Source organism: Hylobates moloch, unplaced genomic scaffold (assembly GCF_009828535.3).
Source record: "Hylobates moloch isolate HMO894 unplaced genomic scaffold, HMol_V3 SCAFFOLD_14, whole genome shotgun sequence".
Taxonomy (NCBI): Eukaryota; Metazoa; Chordata; class Mammalia; order Primates; family Hylobatidae; genus Hylobates; species Hylobates moloch.
The window spans coordinates 85859968-85876403 of NW_026652289.1; the positions used below are offsets into that span (position 1 = coordinate 85859968).

The 16436-nt window shown below is 43.7% G+C and overlaps 9 non-coding genes and 1 pseudogene across 9 annotated transcripts; all 10 read left to right on the top strand.

Annotated features, from left to right (window-relative positions):
- LOC116481986 (small ribosomal subunit protein eS26-like) overlaps positions 1–16436 on the top strand; it is an 88428-nt pseudogene that overhangs the window by 52183 nt on the left and 19809 nt on the right.
- Positions 290–381, top strand: LOC116482756 (small nucleolar RNA SNORD116). Its single transcript, XR_004252025.1, has one exon. It is a non-coding gene; the product is annotated as a small nucleolar RNA SNORD116 (small nucleolar RNA).
- Positions 1424–1515, top strand: LOC116482752 (small nucleolar RNA SNORD116). Its single transcript, XR_004252021.1, has one exon. It is a non-coding gene; the product is annotated as a small nucleolar RNA SNORD116 (small nucleolar RNA).
- LOC116482750 (small nucleolar RNA SNORD116) lies at positions 2568–2659 on the top strand. Its single transcript, XR_004252019.1, has one exon. It is a non-coding gene; the product is annotated as a small nucleolar RNA SNORD116 (small nucleolar RNA).
- Positions 3698–3789, top strand: LOC116482751 (small nucleolar RNA SNORD116). The gene has a single exon (XR_004252020.1). It is a non-coding gene; the product is annotated as a small nucleolar RNA SNORD116 (small nucleolar RNA).
- Positions 5570–5661, top strand: LOC116482758 (small nucleolar RNA SNORD116). Its single transcript, XR_004252026.1, has one exon. It is a non-coding gene; the product is annotated as a small nucleolar RNA SNORD116 (small nucleolar RNA).
- LOC116482759 (small nucleolar RNA SNORD116) lies at positions 7804–7895 on the top strand. Its single transcript, XR_004252027.1, has one exon. It is a non-coding gene; the product is annotated as a small nucleolar RNA SNORD116 (small nucleolar RNA).
- Positions 11402–11493, top strand: LOC116482778 (small nucleolar RNA SNORD116). The gene has a single exon (XR_004252043.1). It is a non-coding gene; the product is annotated as a small nucleolar RNA SNORD116 (small nucleolar RNA).
- LOC116482779 (small nucleolar RNA SNORD116) lies at positions 13230–13324 on the top strand. Its single transcript, XR_004252044.1, has one exon. It is a non-coding gene; the product is annotated as a small nucleolar RNA SNORD116 (small nucleolar RNA).
- Positions 15287–15378, top strand: LOC116482780 (small nucleolar RNA SNORD116). The gene has a single exon (XR_004252045.1). It is a non-coding gene; the product is annotated as a small nucleolar RNA SNORD116 (small nucleolar RNA).

Sequence of the window (16436 nt, forward strand, 5' to 3'; positions counted from 1 at the left end):
ATTCCAGATACATCGCAGGGGGCCGGATGACATGGCCCTTGTCACCTGTGTACCTGTCTGCCTTTCAGAAGCACATTTGTGTTTCCTCTGCACCTCCCAGGTAGCATTGGCATGGAAGACAGGCCCATGTTGACAATTGTTACCTCGTGTGAGCTGCAGAGATACCAGGAAGCCCCTGGACACAAATGGCAAAGGCTCCTTTGGAAGTTGTTGGATCCCTTCTGCATGTAAGCAGTTCTTTCCCAGAGCGCTCTGATTTTCCTCATTTGCAGGGACAAACACTGTGCGTGGATCGATGATGACTTCTATATGTACATTCCTTGGAAAGCTGAACAAAATGAGTGAAAACTCTATACCGTCATCCTCGTCGAACTGAGGTCCAGCATATTACTCCATCAGGGGCTAGACAGAGAGGGCCAACATTCGTTTGTTGATATGGGTTGCACCAAGGGGTCCATCCGGGCTTAGGATGGGGTCCCTTTAGGCAATTGGAAGTTACAGGGAAGTAGGAGCTCCCATGCACAGGAAATTCCTTGTTTGAAGGAATTATTTCTCCCTGGGCGGAATAACTCACCTACTGTCTGAAGGACTAGGTGAATGGCAGGTGGCATGGAAAGAGTTTGTGGGTAGCCTGCCTCTGGTGGCCAGGTTTGTTCTTGAGTCCAAGCTGTGGATTCCCAGAGGAAGACAGATCCCCTGGTTGCGGGGAGAGCACAAGCCTACACTATTCTCATTTGTTAGCTCGTTTTGTCCTTGGCGGAGGATGTTGTATTTCCAGGCACCCAGCGTACCCTCTTTGCCGCATGCCCATGTTATATCCCATATGTTATGAGGATTTGTGTATTGCATGATCAGGCGGGCTTCTGCTCCAAGCTGGGGCTGTCAGGCAAGGAGGAGTCTCTGGGTTATTCCAAACCTGATTTAGGTCAGTGGCTTCCTCTTTCTGGATTCATGGCCCCACGGCTTTTGTGAGCACCATTGCAGGTGTTGAAGCAACAATGTTGAGAGGGATGCCAAACATCAGTGCTCTTTAGCAGGATGGTTCACCTTGAGGGCCCCTGGCCCTGAGACGAGCATCCCCGCGTCCATGCATTTCTGTGTCCATGAACAGGGGAGGCCATAGACAGGCAAATAGATGTGTCACAGGGGACTGGATAACATGGCCCTCGTGACGTGTGCAACCTGTCTGCCTTTCTGAAGCACGCCTGTGTTTCCTCTGCACTTCACAGGTGGTGTTGGCGTAAAAGGCAGGCTCGTATCATGAGGAATTATTGTCATCTTGTATGATCCTTGGAGATGGCAGGAAGCCCCTGGAAACACATGGTGTGGACTCCTTCACAGGCTGTTGAAACCCTCCTGAATGTAAGTGATTTCATTCCAAAGCACCCTAAGTTTCTTCATTTGCAGGGATGAAACTGTGCATGGATCGATGATGACTTCCGTATATACATTCCTTGGAAAGCTGAACAAAATGAGTGAAAACTCTATACCGTCATCCTCGTCGAACTGAGGTCCAGCACATTACTCCAACAGGGGCTAGACAGAGAGGGCCAACATCCGTTTGTTGACATGGGTTATACCAAGGCGTCTGTTCAGGCTTAGGATAGGGTCTTTTATGGGTGATGGGGGTCACAGGAGAGTGGTGGCTCCCATGTATAGGAAATTTCTTGTTTGAAGGACTTTGTCAGTGAGGGTGGGTAACACATGCATTGTCTGCAGGACTAGGTGAATGTCCATGTGGCCTAGCAAGAGTTAGCTGGTAGCCTGCCTCTGGTTGCCAATTTGTTCTTGAGTCCTTGTTCTGGGTTCTCAGGTCCCACAGAGGAAAACAGATCTGTGTTGTTGGGTGGCAGGTACAAGGCCGCATCTTTGTCATTTGTTGGCTAACTTTGTCCTTCGTTGAGGACATTAGAGTTTTGGTCACCAGGCATAGCCTATGTGCCTTTGTGCCCGTGTTGTGTCCTGTGTGTTTTGAGGACATGTATTTTGCACGTACAGGTGAGCTCCTGCTCCAAGCTGGTTCTGATACCAAAGGAGTCCCTGGCTTATCCTAAACCTGATGTAGGTTAAAGCCTTCCTCCTTAGGGTTTCAGGACCGCAAGGCTTTTGTGAGTGGCATTGCAGGTGTTGAAGCCATGATGTTGAGAGGGATGGTCCATGTCAGTGCTCTTTAGCAGGATGGTGTACTGCAGGGGCCCCCAGCCCCGAGATGAGCATCCCTGCATCCACGCATTTCTGCATCCATGAACAGGGGAGGCCAGAGACGGGCAGACAGTAGATATATTGCAGGGGACTGGATGACATGGCCCTCATGACCTGTGCACCTGTCTGCCTTTCTGAAGCACGCCTGTGTTTCTTCTGCACCTCCCAGGTAGCATTGGCATGGAGGGCAGGCCCATGTTGGCGAGGGACAATTCTTATCTCCTGTGAGCCACAGAGATACCAGGAAGCCCCTGGACACAAAAGGCAAAGGCTCCTTCGGAAGTTGTTGGATCTCTTCTGAATGTAAGTACTTCTTTCCCAGAGCACTGTGATTTTCCTTTTTTGCAGGGACAAACACTGTGCATGGATCGATGATGACTTCCATATATACATTCCTTGGAAAGCTGAACAAAATGAGTGAAAACTCTATACCGTCATCCTCGTCGAACTGAGGTCCAGCATATTACTCCATCAGGGGCTAGACAGAGAGGGCCAACATCTGTTTGTTGACATGGGTTATACCAAGGCATCTGTTCAGGCTTAGGATGGGGTCTTTTATGGGTGAATGGGGTCACAGGAGAGTGGTGGCTCCCATGTATAGGAAATTTCTTGTTTGAAGGACTTTGTCAGTGAGGGTGGGTAACACATGCATTGTCTGCAGGACTAGGTGAATGTCCATGTGGCCTAGCAAGAGTTAGCTGGTAGCCCGCCTCCGGTTGCCAATTTCTTCTTGAGTCATTGTTCTGGGTTCCTAGGTCCCCTGGAAGGAAACAGACCTGTCTGGTTGGAAGGAGAATACAAGGCCACATCTTTGTCATTTGTTGGCTAACTTTGTCCTTGGTTGAGGACATTAGAGTTTTGGTCACCAGGCATAGCCTATGTGCCTGTGTGCCCGTGTTGTATCCCATGTGTTTGGGGGACATGTACATTGCATGAACAAGTGAGCTCCTGCTCATTGGTTCTGATACCCACGGAGTCCCTGGCTTATCCTAAACCCAATATAGGTTAAAGCTTTTCTCATTAGCGGCCCAGGGTCCCAAGGCTTTTGTGAGCATCATTGTAGGTATTGAAGCAACGATATTGAGAAGGATGCTAAACATGCTCTTTAGTGGGATGATGTATTCTGAAGGCACCTGGCCCCCAGACAAGCATCCTTGTGTCCATGCATTTGTGTGTTTATGAACAGGTGAGGCCAGAGACAGACAGACAGCAGATGTATCGCAGGGAGCTGGATGACATGGCCCTTGGAACCTGTGCACATGCCTGCCTTTCTGATGCACGTCCATGTTTTCTCTGCACCTCCCCGGTGGTGTTGGTATAAAAAGCAGGCTCACGTCAGCAAGGGATGATTGTCATCTCATGTGATCCTGGGAGATGGCAGAAGTCCCAGGACACATGGGGTGTGGGCTCTTTCGGAGGCTGTTGGATCCCTTCTGAATGTAAGTGATTCCTTCCTAAAGCATGCTGATTTTCCTCATTTGCAGGCGCAAAGACTGGATCGATGATGACTTCCATATATACATTCCTTGGAAAGCTGAACAAAATGAGTGAAAACTCTATACCGTCATCCTCGTTGAACTGAGGTCCAGCATACTGCTCATCAGGGGCTAGAGAGAGGGACAACATCCGTTTGTTGACAAGGGCTGTGTCAACACTTGGGATGGGATCATCTTTGGGTGAAGTGGAGTAGCTGGGCATTTTGGACTTCTGTGGCTGAGAGACAGCTTAGTTGAAGCACTTCCCTCTGTGCGGCTATGTGTGTCCTTGGTTCATACTCCTTGGCTCCTGCCCTCCCCAGAGGAAGACAGTGACTTCTCTATGGGGACATAGCACAATGTTGTTCCTGGGCACTTCTTTGGTTCACTTTCATCCTCATTTGGGGATGTGGGAGTTCCCATGGTGTTTAGGTAGCATTGAGGGCAGGCAGTCCTCAGGAGGATGTTGATGCTGAGTCGCTTTCTGCAGAGGAGCCTGGAGAGGGTATCCATGTTGAACTTGTATGTCCATAGGAGGAAACCAGTCCCATGGCCCCTGAAGGGTCCTGGCAGTGGGAAGGGGAGAGGTCTGCATGTGCATTTACTGTACAGCATATTCCATGTGGGTCGTGGAGTGATGACTGTGGGCCTCTTTTGGACATTGTAGGGGGCCCACATTTCATTTCATGATGACCTCGGGCTGCTGGGACAGGAATGTGATTGCGGGTCCACATGCTTCTGCAACTCCTTAGACTGACTTGGTTTGGAAGGTCTGTGTTCAGGACCCTCTGTGAGATGCTTGTCTCCATTAGGCATTTGAGCTTATATCAGCCCAAGGTTTCTACCCATCGTAGGTTGTGCATACTTTGCCTCTGAACCACTCAGGCACCTCGATGCAGTCAACATGCCCGATTATAAGAGTGTGAGTTCCCGTATCCTGGTGATCTCTACTCAGAAACGTGGTCCAGGAAGGTCTCTGTGCTTAAATACCTTAGCGGCTTGTGATGTTAGGTTATTTTCTAATTCCTCCTAATTCTTCCCAGGAGTCTTCTTTGTGAAATAGTCATCTTGTTGTAGGACAGGGCTAGTGTCCACAGGCAGTGATGCATAGGTTTTGGACTGCGCGGCCATGTTCAAAGGCAAGCGCCTTAAAATGTCTGGTGTTCTCAGCCACAGTGCCTTAGAAGCCATGTGGGATTCAGTGTGTCTGGTGGTCCTCTGGGTCCCTGAGCTGCACCTGTGAGGAAGACGCTGAGGTAGAGGTTAAGTTGTTATTGAACGTTTTTCTCAATCTGAAAAGTGTTCGAGCAGCCCAGGGTGAAAAGTCTTCAAGACTGAAGGAAAATTGCCTTTTGTACTGGAAGAGTTTTTCCCCAAAACTCTCCTCATTTAAATATCCCTGTGGCCTGTGTCTTCTCTGATGACCAAGAGGAGGACTTTTGAGTCAGTGGTGGCAAATGAGTGGTTTTGAGAGAGTTCTTACACTTAGGGCTCTGTAGCTTGATGGTGCCTTCAACATTAACACATGCCTGCTATCTTCATTCCTGGGTAGACCCATACACCCATCCCAAAAGGGGAGTAGCCTGTGGGAAGCACATATGGGATATACCACAGTGAGTCAAGAGGAATGGCCCTTTTGACATGTGTACCTGCCTGCCGTTCTTAAGCACACCCGTTTTTCCTCTGCACTTCCCAGGTGTTGTGGCCATGGAAGTAAGGCCAGTGGCTACGAGGGACAGTCTTCATCTTGGGAGATCCCTAGAGAGGGCAGGGAGCCCCTTGACATGTGGAATGTGATCTCCGTTGGGTGCTGGTGGATCCCACAGATTGGTAAATGTCCATTTTCCAAAAGCCCCTGATGTTCCTTCTTTGTAGGGATAAAGACTGTGCATGGATCGATGATGACTTTCATACATGCATTCCTTGGAAAGCTGAACAAAATGAGTGAAAACTCTATACCGTCGTCCTCGTCAAACTGAGGTCCAGCACATGGCTCCAACTGGGGCTAGAGAGAGAGAGACAACTTCGTTTGTTGATGTGGGTTGCACTAAGCCATCCATCCAGGCTTAGGATGGGATCCACTTTGGATCAAAGGGAGTCACAGGGCAGTAGGTGCTCCTGTGCAGAGGAGATTCCTTGTGTGAAGGACTTCTCTCTGTGAGGCTGGGGTAGCATGCACAATGTCTGCAGGACTAGGTGGATGTGCAGGTGGCACAGAGGAGTTAGCCTGTAACCCACCTCTGTGTGGCCAGGTTTGTCCTTGAGTGCTGGCTCTGGGTTCCCTTGTCCCCCAGAGGTAGATAGCTCCTTGTGGTTGGGAAGAGAGCCCAAGGCCACACCTTTGTTGTTCTTTGGCTCATTTTTTTTTTCATGGCTGAGGACTTTTTAGTGCCCATGGTGTTTTCGTAGCAGCAGTAGAAGTCAGTTGTCAGGAAGTTGGTGATGCTTATTTTCTTTCTGGAGAGTACCCTGTAGATTGGCTCCATTTATGATTTGTGTGTCCCCAGGGAGAAACTGAAATCCCATGGCTGGTGATGGATACTCCAGGTGGGAATGAGAAAGCACCATACATGTGTTGACTTGGTACCCTAAGATGGGGATGGTCTGCCACATTTTCGAGTCTGTTTTGCATGGTGTGTACTACACATCACAAATGCCATGTTGGCCTTGGGGTGCTTGGAATGGAATATGATCTGATGTCTACATGTGAGGGACTTTCAGCAGATTGCTTTTGTTTCCTGACAGTCTTTGTTCCATCCCCAGTTACATGTTTTTCTCCCGTGAACATTTTATTGGAGTATATCGGGTTGATATCAGAAAAAAAAAAATGTTGTGGTTATCCCAACATTAAGTGTGGTGATGTAACAGCAGTGTGGATGGTAGCTCAAGTGAACAGCAGCAAAACCAAAATATATTGGTTTACGTAAGTGACCCTATTCTCTCCTATGTATGAAGTCTGGTATCAGTCTCTTTCTGCAATAATCTCAGTGATCTGGAAACTTTTTCAGGAGGTCTTTTTTAGATATTTTATGTCCTTGTGGTTGTACTCATACTCCCTGCAGTGCTAAGTCTGGGTCATTCTGCTATCCTAGTGCTACTGGAATTTCTATTGTTTTGGGGGCACTGTCTGGTCATTGTGGATACCTCTCTTGGGGCCCTTTAACAAGAAGTATGTTAGAGGTCAGTTTTGGGCAGTGTTGACCTCCTGCCTAAGGTCAAAGGCAGTTTTCTTCCTAAATCTTATTGCAGGATTCACTGCCCAGGGGTTGTGCGACAGGGAGAGCACAAAATTAGGGTATCCCATGTGGACTTGTGTCCAATATCAAGGCAGTGTTGGATAATTTTCTACATCCACAAGGCTCCCACTGGACTCTTTATGTCCAGCAGACATTCACAGGCCAACTTTTCTCTTACATAGGGGGCCTCATTCCTGCCATGTGTAGCTTCCATGGAACCATCATTCAGGTTTTAAGTGCAAGGATTTCTCTCAAGAGTTTAATTTGTTTCTTTAACATACCATTTTCTTCTCTATAAATTCTGCTTTCTGTGGTTTGTAGCACAGATGAAATTGCCAGGTCATATTCTACATTTCTGCCCAATCTTGGATTAGTGAGCCTTTAAAGTATGTTCCTTGATCACTGGCAATGGTTCTTGGAATACCAGACCTTAGTTACAAGCATTGCAGACCTACAGAAGTTTGTAGTTATTTTTAACTGCATGAAGCAGTGGGTTTGTTTGTATCTTGTCACTCATGCCTGTCAGCAAAACTTAGGTGTTACTAAACCAGACCACACCCACGAATTATAGTGCCTCTGGTTCCTTCTGTTACAGGATGCACCACAACGGAATGAATGGCATGGCCCTTGAGACCTGTGTACCTGCTTGCCTTTCTCAAGCACACCTGTTTTGCCTCTAATTCCTAGGTGGTCTGGCATGGAAGAAGGCCAGAGGCTGTGATGGATCATCTTTGTCTTGGGAGATTCCTGGAGATGGTGGGGAGCCCCTGGGCATGTGCGGCACATGTGACGTGGGCTTCTTCAGGTGCTGGTGGATCCCTCAGGATGGTAAATGTCCATTTTCCAAAATCTTCTGATATTCCGTCTTTGTAGGTACAAAGACTGTGCATGGATCGATGATGACTTTTATACATGCATTCCTTGGAAAGCTGAACAAAATGAGTGAAAACTTTATACCGTCATCTTCGTTGAACTGAGGTCCAGCACGTTGCTCCAACAGCGGGTAGATAGGGAAAACTTCCATTTGTTGACGCAGGTTACATTGAGGGGTTTGTCCAGGCTTAGGATGGGGTCCCCTTTGGGCAAAGGGAGTCACAGGGGAGTGCAGCCTCCTGTGCACAGGAGATTCCTTGTGCGAAGGATTTATCTCTGAGAGCAGGGTAGCACACAGCTCTATGCAGGAGCAGGTGAATGTGCAGGTGGCACAGGCAGAGTTAGCTGGTAGCCTGTCTCTGCATGGCCAGGTTTGACTTGTCCTAGCTCTGCGTTCCTTCATCCCTTAGAGGAAGTCAGTTTCTTCAGAAGGCTTAAATTTGTGGAATTTAGTGGAATATTATCCATATAATGTTCCCAGTGAATGCTAGGCATATCACCCAAGATGGCCAGGCTTCTGGCCATAAACCATAGTAAATAGTATAGTGTGCGTATATCCATTAGGGAGAACCTGAAAGGTCTTTTTTTGGCCCTCCAAGGTGAATGCCTGCACAAGCAAGTGAAGCACGCTATCTGCCTGCATGAACCCCCTGTACCTGGCCTGGCCTGGCTCCTCACCATGCCTCCCACTTCTGCTGCCCCTTCGCCTTGCCAGGTGGAGTCTGACTGATTTTTGCCACTGCTGCCACCACAGGCCACCTGGAGCCCCAGCCAGTTTGAGGAAAGTGGCTCTGCTTGATTTTCCTTTTTTCTTTTTTTTTCCCCTCTTTTTTCTCCATTTCTGACTTCAGCAGGTGGGACTTGGAGCTGCTGCCTCTGCAGCCACAGATGACTCCCCAGTTTGGAGGGCTGTGGCTGTGGGCTCCCTAAGCATCTCTCTGCAGAGCCCCTCTGTTTTCCATTTTACCAACCATGTCAATAATTAACACAGTGGCAGAGGAGTTCATGTCTCTTCCTATTTGTCATTACTCTTCTAACTTGCACAGCTGTACTCAGCTACTGGTCAGAATAAGAGAAAAAGCAGTGGAACCAGGAGGATCCTACAAGAAATACTCCATTTCATTTTTGTTTGTGCATGCACCTTTTCTGTTTAAATGTGGACTTTGATTTGATATGCTTCCAGTGCAGATACAGATGCCATATGTAAGAGAGTATGGAGTTGCATAGAAAGAAGACTTGTTATTTCCCTGTACTGTTGATGTTCTAATATATCTTCGTGGTTTTTGCCTCTTCTGGCTTTAGAAGATACACCAAGATGGTTTGCAACATAGCCTCTTCTTATTTTAGTAAGGGACCAAATGTGCATGTCAGTAACAGGTGTTACCTTGAATTGGGGTCAGTGCTCGTGTGACTATATTCAGTGATGTCATTTTCTGTCACACTCAAGTCAAAAAATATTTAACCACTTATTTTTTTATCTCTGGAGGAATAATCCAAAAGATGGTACTGGTAAAGCCAGAACAATTTCTAGTTATGCTAATTGTTTGTATAATACTTAGTTGGCTTTATCTGTGGTTTGTTGGCTTATTTTCCTGTAGCTTTTCAAGATTTTTCTATGAGTTCTGTTAAAGAGTCTGAAAATGGAGCGTAGAAGACATGCTTCGATTTCCAGGATGGTTGTGTTTTCCAGAGAGGTGAAGGTAAACCATTGGCGCAGCCCTGCCTCCCACAGATAATTCCGGGTGCAGTGTTTCATATCTAGACCTGGACTTCTATCCTACTGTACTTCTTTGTGTGCAGGTATTTTGGGGGATAAAATTCTTGTTTTCAGCTGTATAGGTGTCTTGCACATACTCTTGTGATGGTTTGATTTATCCATTGTGTTCAGCAGATTTCAGTGAGCAAGATATGGGATTTAATTTCCAGTATAAAATCCGTGACTGCTGGCTGGGTGCAGTAGCTCATGCCTGTAATCCCAGCACTTTGGGAGGCCGAGGTGGGCAGATCACGAGGTCAGGAGATCAAGATGATCCTGGCCAACATGGCAAAACCCCATCTCTACTAAAAATACAAAAATTAGCCATGCATGGTGTTGTGCGCCTATAGTCCCAGTTACTCAGGAGGCTGAGGCAAGAGAATCCCCTGATCCTGGGAGGTGGAGGTTGCAGTGAGCTAAGATCACGTCACTGTACTCCAGCCTGGGCGACAGAGACTCTGGCTCAAAAAAAAAAAAAATAGAATGTTATAATTATTTTCAACCTCATGTCTCCGTGTCACACACGGGTCCACGAAGCTGTGTTCTTTTTTTTTTTTTTTCCCCAGAGTATTTTCTTTCTTGTCCAGATTAGCTAAATTTGATTGTTCTATGCTAAATTCACTTAATCACTACTCTATTATTTTTGAATTTTTTAGTTCCGTTTTTTCACTTGGTTCTTTTTTTAAAAAAAACTTCTACTACCTTTCTGAGATTTCTACTTTTTTACTTTTTTCAAGAAGCTTTATAATTACTTGCTAAAGCATTTTTACCATGACTGTTTTTAACTTCTTCAGATAACCACAATATTTGGTTAATCTTGAGGTTGGCTTGGTTAACTGTTTTTTCTCATCCTGCTTATGATTTTCCTTCTAATTGTGATTTCTTCCCGTTCTTGATAGATGGGTGATGTTTTAGTTTATCCTGCATTTTTTTTCCTTTTAAAGTTAGGGGAATCTGAATCTATTCAAATGTTTTATTTTAACAGGCATATAGAGCACATTTTTGAATGTCCTGTCCTACTTTTGTAGGCCATGTTTTCGCAGGCAATCTTGCTATCAGAGCTGAGGGGATGCTGTTTTGATCACTTAGTTTATCTGATGTTGCTGGGCCTCCAGCTGGTGCTGACTGGTACTTCCTGAGATGGCGAAGGTTTTTCTGTACTCTGAGATGCCGGGTATCTCTATGTAAGGGGAGGAGACTCTGGACCACAGGAATGAAGAGAGCATCAGGCAGCTCAATCATATGTGATAACCTGGGTCAACCAGCCAGTAGCCTCATGAAGTATGGGAGGGGATTCTCCAGTGTCAGCATTCAAAGACATCATGAGTTTTTACTTCTCATTTTCTTTTAAGTGAAATAATCGCATGGAAATTAAAGAATACATATCTTGTATGAAATATATGAAACTTACATGAAATATAAGAATGTGAGAAGGCCTACAGTGTGGGGATCCCCAGGCCATTTGAACAATGAATGTCTGTGTTACACATCTTTGCTCACTTTTTCTCTATTCTTGTAGTTCATCGTAGAACCAGCACAGATTTTCATATGAAAGTTATTTTTTTAACCTCAAAAAGTGACAGAATGGAGTGTATCATGAAAAAGTGTGACATCAAAACCTCAAAATGTGATATTGGTAAGCATTTTGTCCTGAGAATACCAGCATTTCCTCTTAGGGGATCATGACACTGCAGTGACCATGTGACCCTGGCTGTGCTAGTCAGCCTGGGCTGGTCATTGACTGTGATGCTGGTCTCCATGTGATTGACTAGTGTGGGTCAGTGCCTCCAAAGGTGACAGCTGTGTGCTCAGTGTCTGCCACATATCTCGGGCTCAAGGTCCCTTTTATAAATGTGCCTGGATCGATGATGACTTTAAAATGGATCTCATCGGAATCTGAACAAAATGAGTGACCAAATCACTTCTGTGCCACTTCTGTGAGCTGAGGTCCAGCACAGGGGCCATGCCAGACAAACACATGGAGGGTGTTCAGTTTGGTCAGCACTGGTACTAAAATGGCCTGTGGAATTAGACAACTAACCAGCTCACATACAGTACAGGAAATTATTGGACAGTTACCTACCAATATGTGGTTGGGGGTAAGATGGAGACTCTTCAAATGCTTGGCTGGTAGCATCTGTACACTACAGTGACCAGACACTGGGGAGCCAGCACAGGAGTTATAGGATTTACAGGAAATTATTGTGTGAACCCACAAGCCATTCAGACATTTGTGTGAGCGCCCAGAATATTCTGGTTGATGATTTGTTGCTTGATGGCAAAGAGATGTCAGCATTCAAAGACATCATGAGTCTTTACTTCTCCTTTTCTTTTAAGTGAAATAATTGCATAGAAATTAAAGATAAATATCTTATATGAAATATATGAAACATGAAATAATAAGATTTATTTATATCATGTAAGATATAAATATCTCATGAAATTTTGTAGTATATTTTCATTTGATTGCCAACCCAGTCACTAGGACTGAAACAATTGTTTCTTTTTTGTTTTCCCATCAACCAAGCAAGCTATTTAATACATGTTTCAGTGCTGGTTTCAACTACATGTTGCAGCAAACATTTTTAGAAGTGATATTTCAAATTCTTGGATTTTCACATGGATTTCATTGTCTGCTTTCATATGTCCTCCATATGTGACCACTGTATTGATTAAAAGTTGTAATAAATGATTTTGAAGGGTATGTGCTGGAGGAACTTTGGGACAAATGTTTTAGAAAACATTATTTCCATACAATTTGGATCAAAGATGTGAGCATAATTGTTCTTGTTATACAGATGGTCCAATGAGTGTCTAATGTGAATTCTTACAACTGCTTATAACAAAATAGTCCATTAAGCAAATTTTGTTTCACAACTTTCCTAATTTCCCCTGTACTCTGTAGATTGGGTGAGATAGAATTCCATGGAACTTCATTGCCAAACCAGTGAAGTGCTAATTTTGACATTTGTACCAGCTAACATAGCTGTGAAGAAACACACCAATACACTTCTAAGGTAACATTCAAGTTTTAGCGAATTTATTTTTGTGAGTTATTTTTATTCTTTTAAGTAATCAAGAATTTAGGTTCACAAAGAATTGGTTAATACTAACAATTTCAGACATTAATATTCTGATGAGCTGAGGCATCAATCTCCTTTTTATAAAGATTTTGTTCTTTTCTCTACTTTGAATAACATATGAAATGTCCAACAGGAGTTACAAGTTAGTGTGTATTCCATATATGTTAATAGTGAAACATCCTGTCTTATGCAAGGCTAAAAATTGTCCGTGTATACTTCTCAGATTCGTATACATACTCTCTTCCTACAGGACAACATAGACCAAGATCTAGGTTTCATATGGATGAATTTATTCATCCCTTTGAGGCAAGACAAGAAGGAAAGAAAGTATTGGGAATAATGCTACCCTCCCATCCTCAAGGGCCAGTGGGAACTCTAATATTGGTAAGCCTTTTGTCCTGAGAATACCAACATTTCCTCTTAGGGAATCATAACACTCTGGTAACTGTGAGACTCTGGCTATGCTAGTCCGCCATGGGCTGGTCATTGACTGTGATCCTGGTCTCCATGATTGAATAGTGTGGGTCAGTGTGTCCCAGAGTGACAGATGTGCTCAGCGTCTGCCACATATCTCAGACTCAAGGTCCCTTTTATAAATGTGCCTGGATCGATGATGACTATAAAAAAATGGATCTCATCGGAATCTGAACAAAATGAGTGACCAAATCATTTCTGTGCCACTTCTGTGAGCTGAGGTCCAGCACTGGGACCATGCCAGGCAAACATGAGGAGGGAGTTTATAGGGACTAGGGTATTGGAAAACTAACCTACCCATATATATTAGAGCAAATGAATTGTTCTCAGGTCTGTAAATATCCAGCTGTGGTTTGACATAGCAACTCTCTTTGTACTTGCTTGGCAGCATTTATAGAAACAGCTGGTAGACCCTGGGGAACCAGGACATAGTGAGATTCATGGGACGTTATTGTACCTACTCTTGAGCCATTCACATTTGAGCTCACAGAATTTTCTGGTCGATGATCAGTCTCTTGAGGGTAATGGGAGGGTCAACATCCAAATCCAAAGATAATAATGAGATTTTCCTTTTTTTTTTTAGTCTCATTCTGTTGCCCAGGCTGGAGTGCAGTGGCATAATCTCGGCTCACTGCAACCTCCACCTCCTGGGTTCAAGAGATTCTCCCGCCTCAGCATCCTGATTAGCTGGGATTACAGGTGCCCGCCACCACACCTGGCTAATTTTTGTATTTGTAGTAGAGGTGGAGTTTCACCATATTGGCCAAGCTGGTCTCGAACTCCCAAACTCAGGTGATCCACCCACTGCAGCCTCCCAAAGTGTTGGGATTACAGGCGTGAGCCACTGTGCCCGGCCTTACTTTTTATTTTCAATTAAGTGAAACAATTACATGGAAATTGAAAAAAAAAAAAGGTACTCTAAGTAGACTACTCTAGTGTATTTTAATTTTCTTGCCAATTCAGCCACTAGGATTGTGTCACTTGTTTTGATTTTAGTTTTTCGTATCAAAAAGCAAACCACTGTTTATATTTGAGTGCTGGTTTCAACTACATGCTGCCTCAAATAAACTTAGATTATATTACAAATTCTTTTTTACATATATGAATACATATATGTATTCATATATCCTCAAAGGTTTCCATTGTGTTTGAAGAGATATCCTAATTGTAATAAATGCTTTTGATTGGGGATGGCAGGGAAGCTTTGAGACTAATGTCTCAGATTTTTTTTTTTAAAAAGTTTATATTCTATAGTTATCAAAGATGTAAGAATAATTTTTCTTGTCAGTCATTGGATAGTCCAGTGAGTGTCTAGTGTGAATTTTAATATTCACTTGTAACTAAACATTCCATTTGACAAATTTTGTTTCATGACTTCCCTAATTTCCTCTATACTTTGTAGATTGGGTGAGATACAATTCCATGGAATTTTACCACTGAACCAGCGAAGGGCTAATTTTGTCATTTGTACCAGTTGACTAATTTGGGAGGAAACAGAACAACACACTCCTGAGGTAGTATCCAATTTTTAGTAAATTTATTTTTATTATTTATAAAACTGTCAGTGATTTGGTTTGGTCAACAATAGGTTAATACAGACAATGTTAGGAATTATTAATCTGATGCACTATCTGAAGCATCAGTTTCCTTTATTTTTAAGATTTTTGTCTTCTCTGTACTTTGGATAACATTTAAAACATTTCCAAGAGTTATAAATTAGTATATTTTCTATGCTGATTAATAATGAAACCTTTTGTCTTATGCAAATTTTTAAAAAATGAATGTGTGCATGTGTATATATAAATATATATATATATAAAATCTCACAAGTTGATGCTGACTAAAACTGCATTTTACATTTTATATGGCTAAGTTTATTGTTTCCTTGTGTCGTAATATGATGGAAAGTAATGGGAAAAATTCTGCTTCTGGTCCTTAGGGACCAGTAGGAATTTTCCCATGATAAGCATTTTGTCCTTAAAATACTGACATCCTGTTAAGAGATTATGACACTCCAATGACCATGAGACCCTGGCTATGCTAGTCAGCCAGGGGGCTGACCATTGACAGTGATGCTGGTCTCCATGATTAAATAGTGTGGGTCAGCATGTCCCAGGGTGAAAGAAAGCTGTGTGATCAGTGTCTGTCACATATCTCAGACTCAAGGTTCCTTTTTAAAATGTGCCTGGATCGATGATGACTTAAAGATTGATCTAATTTAAATCTGAACAAAATGAGTGACCAAAACAGTTCTGTACCACTTCTGTGAGCTGAGGTCCAGCACAGAGACCACTCCAGTCAAACATGTGTTGCCTGGAGTTGCAACTAGTTGGTCAGTTAGAAGCAACCACAGGGACTGGGGTATTTGAAAACCACTTGAGTGCATTTATTAGAGGAAATGAATTTTACATTTGTGTATAAAAATTCAATTGTAGGGTAAAATGGAAACTCTGAGAGTTCGGTTGGCGGCATCTATATACCATAGAAACAGAGCCTGGGAAGCAGAACAGTGAGACCCAAGAGAAATGTTCCTGCCTATACTTGGTCTGTTCTCACATTTGCCTGAGCTACTGATTGACCTTTTGAGGGTGATGAGATGGTCAAAATCCAAGGATATGATGAGTTTTTACTTCTCATTTTCTTTTTTTTTTTTAATTATACTTTAAGTTTTGCGGTACATGTGCAGAACATGCAGTTTTGTTACATTGGTATACACATGCCATGGTGGTGTATACCAATCTACAAATACCATATTAGGTATTTCTGCTAATGCTATCCGTCCCCTAGCCCCTGACCCCCCAACAGGCCCTGGTGTGTGATGTTCCCCTCCCTGTGTCCATCTGTTCTCATTGTTCAACTCCCACTTATGAGTGAGAACATGTGGTATTTGGTTTTCTGTTCTCGTGTTAGTTTGCTGAAAATGATGGTTTCCAGTTTCATTCATGTCCCTGCAAAGGACATGAACAACTCCTTTTTTATGGCTGCATAGTATTCCATGGTGTATATGTGCCACATTTTCTTTATCCAGTCTATCATTGATGGACATTTGGGTTGGTTCCAAGTTTTTGCTATTGTGAATAGTGCTGCAATAAACATATGTGTGCATGTGTCTTTATAGTAGCATGATTTACAATCCTTTAGGTATATACCCAGTAATGGGATTGCTGAATCAAATGGTATTTCCAGTTCTAGATCCTAGAGGAATTGCCACACTGTCTTCCACAACGGTTGAACTAATTTACACTCCCACCAACAATGTAACAGTGTTCCTATTTCTCCACATCCTCTCCAGCATTTGTTGTTTCCTTTTTTAATGATTGCCATTCTAACTGGCATG